Source organism: Nycticebus coucang, chromosome 3, assembly GCF_027406575.1.
Source record: "Nycticebus coucang isolate mNycCou1 chromosome 3, mNycCou1.pri, whole genome shotgun sequence".
NCBI classification, from domain to species: Eukaryota; Metazoa; Chordata; class Mammalia; order Primates; family Lorisidae; genus Nycticebus; species Nycticebus coucang.
In genome coordinates this window covers 112,387,249-112,394,443 of record NC_069782.1, presented here as the reverse complement: position 1 = coordinate 112,394,443, position 7,195 = coordinate 112,387,249, and the positions used below count along the sequence as shown (strand labels likewise).

General features: G+C 43.2%; 1 pseudogene across 1 annotated transcript; it reads left to right on the top strand.

Annotated features, from left to right (window-relative positions):
- The first annotated feature begins 713 nt into the window (after positions 1 to 713).
- LOC128581272 (RNA-binding motif, single-stranded-interacting protein 1-like) lies at positions 714 to 2,263 on the top strand (annotated as a pseudogene). Its single transcript, XR_008378786.1, has 2 exons — positions 714 to 1,650; positions 1,716 to 2,263. The product of XR_008378786.1 is annotated as an RNA-binding motif, single-stranded-interacting protein 1-like (transcript).
- Positions 2,264 to 7,195: the final 4,932 nt, after the last annotated feature.

The following is a 7,195-nucleotide window of genomic DNA, read 5'->3' as shown; positions in this document are numbered from 1 at the left end:
AGGTACTATTTTCCAGGATCCCCTCCCAAAACAACAACAAAGTCCTTTCATTTCCTATGGGGTGGGGTGTGTGTGTCAAAAAAAATTGTGCAATTGCATTCAGGCAATGTACCCATTTGAACCGAATGTGCTGAAGTATACAAAACGGTGTTTCCCACTATTCACACTCAAGCTTCAGTCTGAAACAAACATCAGTACCTGACACCAAGAAGAGGGACTTCCAGGGACATAAAGGGACTAATTTCTAAAGTCTATGCTAAGGAGAAGAGGGGGGTTGGCTACTCCAAGGAATGTGCTGCGCGCGGGGAGCCAGACCCACCCCTTGCAGCAGAGCGGGGAGGTGGGCGGGGCGGGCTCCGGCGCGGCGCGGTCGCCTCCCCGCCCCCTTCGGCGCGCTCTCGGGGCGGCGGTGGGGGCCCCGGTAGGTGGGGACGCGGCGGCGCTGCTCCTCCGCTGCAGCCGGGAGAGTCGGCGGCGCCGCCAGTTGCGCGCGGGAACTCGGTCCATGGCACGCAGGGCGGCGGCCGCCCGAGCTGCTCCGGTCTGCCGCGCCGCACGTGTAGGCGAGTGCGGAGTCGAGAGCGGAGAAGTCAGCCCCGAGCTGCCGCGGCCCCCGCCGGCCGCCGCCAAGCGGCCAGAGCGAGTTCCCGGCCGGCCTCCTCCCTGCGGCCTCCCCCTCGCGGCCGGGCTGCCCGTCGCCCGCGCCCGCCGCCATGATCTTCCCCAGCAGCAGCGGCAACCCCGGGGGCAGCGGCAACTGCAGGACGCCCTATCGCAAGCAGCAGTCTCTGGTCCCGGCCCATCCCATGGCCCCACCCGGTCCCAGCACCACCAGCAGTAATAATAATAGTAGCAGCAGTAGCAACTCGGGATGGGATCAGCTAAGCAAAACGAATCTCTACATCCGAGGACTGCCTCCCAACACCACCGACCAGGACCTGGTGAAGCTCTGCCAACCATATGGGAAAACAGTATCTACAAAGGCAATTTTGGATAAGACAACGAACAAACGAAAAGGTTACGGTTTTGTGGACTTTGACAGTCCTGCAGCGGCTCAGAAAGCTGTGTCAGCCCTGAAGGCCAGTGGGGTTCAAGCGCAAATGGCAAAGCAACAGGAACAAGATCCCACCAACCTATATATTTCTAATTTGCCACTGTCCATGGATGAGCAAGAACTTGAAAATATGCTCAAACTGTATGGACAAGTTATTTCTACAAGGATACTATGTGATTCCAATGGCACAAGTCATAGTGTAGGCTTTGCTAGGATGGAATCAACAGAAAAATGCGAAGCAGTCATTGGTCATTTTAATGGAAAATTCATTAAGACACCACCAGGAGTTTCTGCTCCTACAGAGCCTTTATTATGTAAGTTTACGGATGGAGGACAGAAGAAGAGGCAGAACCCCAACAAATACATCCCTAATGGAAGACCGTGGCATAGAGAAGGAGAGGCTGGAATGACACTTATTTATGACCCAGCTACAGCTGCTATCCAGAACAGATTTTATCCTTCACCATACAGTATTGCTACAAAACGAATGATCACTCAGACTTCTATAACACCCTATATTGCATCTCCTGTATCTGCCTACCAGGTGCAAAGTCCTTCTTAGATGCAACCTCAACCATGTATCCTACAGCACCCTGGTGTGGAAAGTTACTCACCTGTCACAGAAGGGCTTTTCAAGGCAGGACTGGTGGTGAGGCTGTAGGGGGTGCCGTGTTAACTCCCTCCATGGAGCACACTGTGTCACTACAGCCTGCATCTATGATCAGCCTTCTGGCCCAGCAGATGAGTCATCTGTCACTAGGCAGCACTGCAACTTACAGGCCTGCAACATCAGCTATGCAAGGAGCCTATTTGCCGCAGTATGCACACATGCAGACGATGGCGGTTCCTGTTGAGGAGGCGAGTGGTCAGTAGCAGGTGGCTGTAGAGACGTCTAATGACCATTCTCCGTATACCTTTCAACCCAGTAAGTAACTGTGAGATGTACAGAGGGTGTTCTTACATGTAGAAGGGTGTGAAGGCTGAACAATCATGGATTTTTCTGATCAATTGTGCTTTAGGAAATTATTGACAGTTTTGCACAGGTTCTTGAAAACGTTATTTATAATGAAATCAACTAAAACTATTTTTGCTATAAGTTTTATAAGGTACATAAAACCCATAAATTCATCTAGTAGCTGTTCCCCTGAACAGGTTTATTTTAGTAAAAAAAAAAAAAAAAAAACAATAACAAAAAATAAAAGATTTTTATCAAATAAATAAATAAAATCTATGCTAGGCACTAGAACACACACACACACCCAAAAACTAAAACTAAAACTAAAAACAACTTAGAGAAAAACAACAACAAATAGGAAATCAACAGAAGTCAAGAGTCACCAGTAGCAGGGCCCCATGAAGGAGCTGCTCTGCAGAGGCCAATTGTGATTATTTCTTTCCCTGTTCATTCTGTAGGATGCATATTCAGCTGAATCTAGGTCTAAGGAGGAACAGAAAATCACCTTCCAATAAATCCATGCTCAATGTCCCAAAGATGAAAAATTATACACTGTGAAATTTTCTATAGTTAAGCAAATGTAGGCCTCACAGAGTCCATTTCCCTGAGGGAAGACTGAAGGGAAAGTTTGACATCTGGGAGTGTGATAGCTGCAGAGACAGGCCTGGCCAAGGTGGAGGGGGGTGTGCCATGACTATCCCCAGTCATGATCACCAAGCAGGTCACTTGTCCAGGCCACTTAAGACCACTCTCTCAGGCTATTGGTGGCCATGGTGAACTCTAGTCCTCCCGCCAGGGAAACTGAGCCTGGCGTGGAAAGTTACTCACCTGTCACAGAAGGGCTTTTCAAGGCAGGGCTGGTGGTGAGGCTGTAGGGGGTGCATAGGAGGGTGTACCAGGAGTTTGAAGTGTGGCCCCAGTGGCCTGGGAGGAAGGAGGCTGCCAGCCACAGCCAGGTAGCATGATAGGCAGAGGGCCCTTGTTGCTCAGAGTTTCACTGGAAAAGGAGATCTCCAGTAATGAGACACCACAGGACAGGAGTAAGTTGTTAATCGATTATGAGGGCCTTAAAGCAGCTGGATTCCCTGAAAGCACCCTTCACTTCTTAAGAGTTTGAAGAATCCACATGCAACCTAAAGGTGCAGAGAGTGAGCAAGTAAGAGTCGTTGTGTGGAAAATAATTGCAGAAATATTTAATAAAAATAAATAAATAATTAAAAAAATGATGTCTAAGTGGCTTTCTCCGTAAGGAAATAGTTGGAAGCAAAGAGATAAGGAGTATAAACTTCTGGACAAAAAAGGAACTAATAGCCTAGCTCCAATTTTATTTAAATGAAAAGATATGGGTTCTCTAGGTGGATAATGCTGATGCAAATGTACGCTGGCCTCTAGCGTACCTCTGCTTATCATTTTTGGTGCATCTTAAGTCCTTGTTCTCCAGGACTTGAAGGATGAGCTTCGACTTCCTTCATGGTGGTTTTTTAATTATGTAGTAAATTAAAATCATCTGAGGGTACTTTTAAAGTCTCAATGCCCAGACTACATTAGAATCCGTAGTGTAGCACTCAGGAATCACTATTTCTAAAAATATTCAAGTGATTTCATTAAGGAAAGGCTGGAAACCACCATTTTACAACAGTCCAACTCAAAATTCAAAGTGCTTGCTAACCACCAGAGAATCTTTTGACATTGCAGTTTCTGATTTTCATAGGTTTAGGGTGAGGTCTACGATTTTTCATTAACTGGTTTTCAGATGATACTTCAGCAGAAATCTAGGATAGGACCTACTGTGAATATACGCTCAGGGGTCCTCAAACTTTTTAACAGGGAGCCAGTTCGCTGTCCCTCAGACCGTTGGAGGGCCAGACTATAGTTAAAAAAAAAAAAAAAACTATGAACAAATTCCTATACACACTGAGCATATCTTATTTGAAGTAAAAGGTACAAACGGGAACAAATATAATCACACCACCTCATGTGGCCCCTGAATGCTGTATTACCAAGGCAGCCTACAGGTGACAGCAATTGACTTTCAAAGGATTTCACACTTTTGAATCAACCTACTATGTTATGGAAAAATTCCCTCTCCTGTTACATAGTGAATTACTTAATGATGTTTTGTGGTTGCTTGAAGACCACTCCCCCTAGGTTCAGTGCACTGCTGCCTTTCCTGGTTTGGCATTGCATCCTTTGCTTCACCAGCTGTCTGAGAAGTTGGTCATGTCCCTGATGCATGTTTCATTGTCCCATTGAGCTTCACTTGAAAAACAGGTTAAATAAGGCAAAGATAAAAGTATTATTAATTTCAAAATAATGATGGCAGACCCTTAAACCCAGTACAACTCTTCTCAGTGTAGGGTCAGTCATGTGAGATTATGTAGGTCATACATCCCTGAGACTAAATCCTTCATTCGTCAGTAGCAATGTAATTAACCTGACCTTTCACTTTATCCTAGTTTATATTTTAAAACTATCTTGCAAATATTTCCTCTTACATTTTTCTGTGCTGTGACACAGAAGGGGCTATATTTTTCTTAAAATTTCAGTTTTATGTGAGGATACAAACAACTAAGTTATAATATTTGCATATGGTAGGTAGAGTCCTTCTTCTAGTTGTGGCCCATAGCCAAAGAGAATTGTGAAACTCTAAGAAAAGAAATACCAGAAGAGGGCGGCGCCTGTGGCTCAGTGAGCAGGGCGCCGGCCCCATGTACCGAGGGTGGCGGGTTCAAACCCTTCCCCGGCCAAACTGCAACAAAAAAATAGCCGGGCGTTGTGGCGGGCGCCTGTAGTCCCAGCTACTCAGGAGGCTGAGGCAGGAGAATCGCCTAAGCCCAGGACTTGGAGGTTGCTGTGAGCTGTGTGACGCCATGGCACTCTACGGAGGGCAATAAAGTGAAACTCTGTCTCTACAAAAAAAAAAAAAAAGAAATACCAGAAGACATTAACAAATGGAAGAACATACCATGCTCTTGGCTGGGAACAAATAATATTGTCGAAATGTCTATAGTACCCCCAAATAATCTACAGATTCAATGCAATTCCCATAAAATACCAACACCATACTTTGAAGAAAAATAGTTCTTTGTTTTGTAGGGAACCAGAAAAAAACTCATATAGCCAGGGCAATTCTTAGTAATAAAAATAAAGCCAGAAGCATCACTCTACCAGGCTTTAGGTTATATTACAAGTCTATAGTAATCAAAACAGCATGGTATTAGTTAAAAATAGAAGGGCCTAATTTTGAGCAACTAATAGAAGGGCCTAAGTTTGAGGAAATACTTCTACTAGTTCCATTACTTAATTCTATGACCAACATGATGATCTTCTTCTTCTTCTTCTTTTTTTTTACAGAGGCAAGGAAGTTATTCTTTATCATATATACAAAAAAGGGTATTAAGAAAAATTATTACACCTGGAAATTGCAGGGATTTTGTTCCATGCCACTTCTGCTCATTCTTGCTGTTTTCCATCTTGAACTCTTCCCTTTTCCTCTAACAAGGTTATATCCTCTGACTAGGATTTAAGTTCACAGATATTATTTGATCTATACATGTATAAAAGAATAATTGGATTGCCTCAGTGGTCTTTGACTATATTCTTCTCAGGGGGAGAAGTAATGTTTGGAGAAATGTGTTGACATTATACTTAATAATACATAAAACCTTAGGCCATGGACTTCAGCAAAAACTTAGGCCATGGACTTCAGCAGGAAGCAGAACATTGAAGAGAAAGTTTGTGTGATTGGTAACAAGTGGCAGGACATAGCAGAGATGTTGATAGTAAGAACGTGGCTTTTTAAGCCAAAGATGAGGTATTTGAGTTATTTTAACATGGGAAAGAAAGCCGCTATTAAAATTAAAGCATCATGATTTGACATAAATCAAAAAACATCTCTCTGGCTGTTTTCAGGAAGAGCTAGTTGAAAGACACTGGCAAGAAGAGAATTAGGGAGGACATTTAAGGCAAAAATATCCAAGTTCTGATATGAGATGATGGCTAAACTAGAGAAGGCAACAGAAGAAATAGGGAAAAGAGATTCTAACTTATTTGTGGATATAGATTAAACAAATATTTTTGATGGATAGAATATGAATCAAGAAAAGAGAAGTGGGTGGCGCCTGTGGCTCAGTCGGTAAGGCGCCAGCCCCATATACCGAGGGTGGCGGGTTCAAACCCGGCCCCGGCCAAACAGCAACCAAAAAAAAAAAAAGAAAAAGAAAAGAGGAGAAACTATATATTTTGCCTATATTTTGGGGTGGATAATAAACCATTTTCTGATATAAGGAAAAGGGAAGGAAGATGACAGTTGGGGTAAAGGAAGAGAGAAAAAAAGAATTTGCTTTATTTGAGAAGTACATAAAACTACTTTATGACCATGTGGAGATAATAGGTAGGTAGTTGTATACATTGTATGTGAATCTGGAATTCCAAGGGATGAGAAGACCAGATATATGTTGAATGCCTTGAAACTAGACACTAGTCAAGGTGATCCAGAGGGAGTATGTGAATAAAGAAAGTGAGGGACTCAGGACTGAAACCTGGATCATTCTAACAAGAATGAATAGGGAAGAAGAGCCTGGAAATGTAATTGAGAAAGAGTGAATAATAACATGTGAGAAAGTTCAAAACTGTAGCATCCTGGCTATCAAGAGAAAATGGTATTTTCAAAGAAATAGAATATTTGTGTCAAATACAATGCAATCGAATTAATAAATAAAATTCTCATGTCCTTCGATGCATTTCCCAACTCAAGTTTCTGCTTCTGCATTCCCCTGTAGCAATTGTTGGTCTTCTCAGTTGTATCTCAGGTGGGCCCAAGTGCAGTTTGCACTGCTCCTTTGCAAGGCACATGCCATAAATAGTTGAAGCATCCACAAAATGCCAACTCTGAAGGTGTGTGGAGTACAAGAAATGTAGAAACATGATTTCTTCTATCTGATTTGCAAATGGTACCTCAGAGAGACTCAGGGTCCAGCAGGCAGGTCTCATCAAAATAGTAACATCATTTTTCATGAAATGAGAAAAAAAAAAAAAACTCTTAAATTTCTTTTTTTTCCTTTTTTTTTTTTTATTAAATCATAGCTGTGTACATTAATATATTCATGGGGCATCATTCACTAGTTTCACAGACCATTTACCAAGTTTCATATATACCCTTGTAAGATGCACCGCTGGTGTAATCC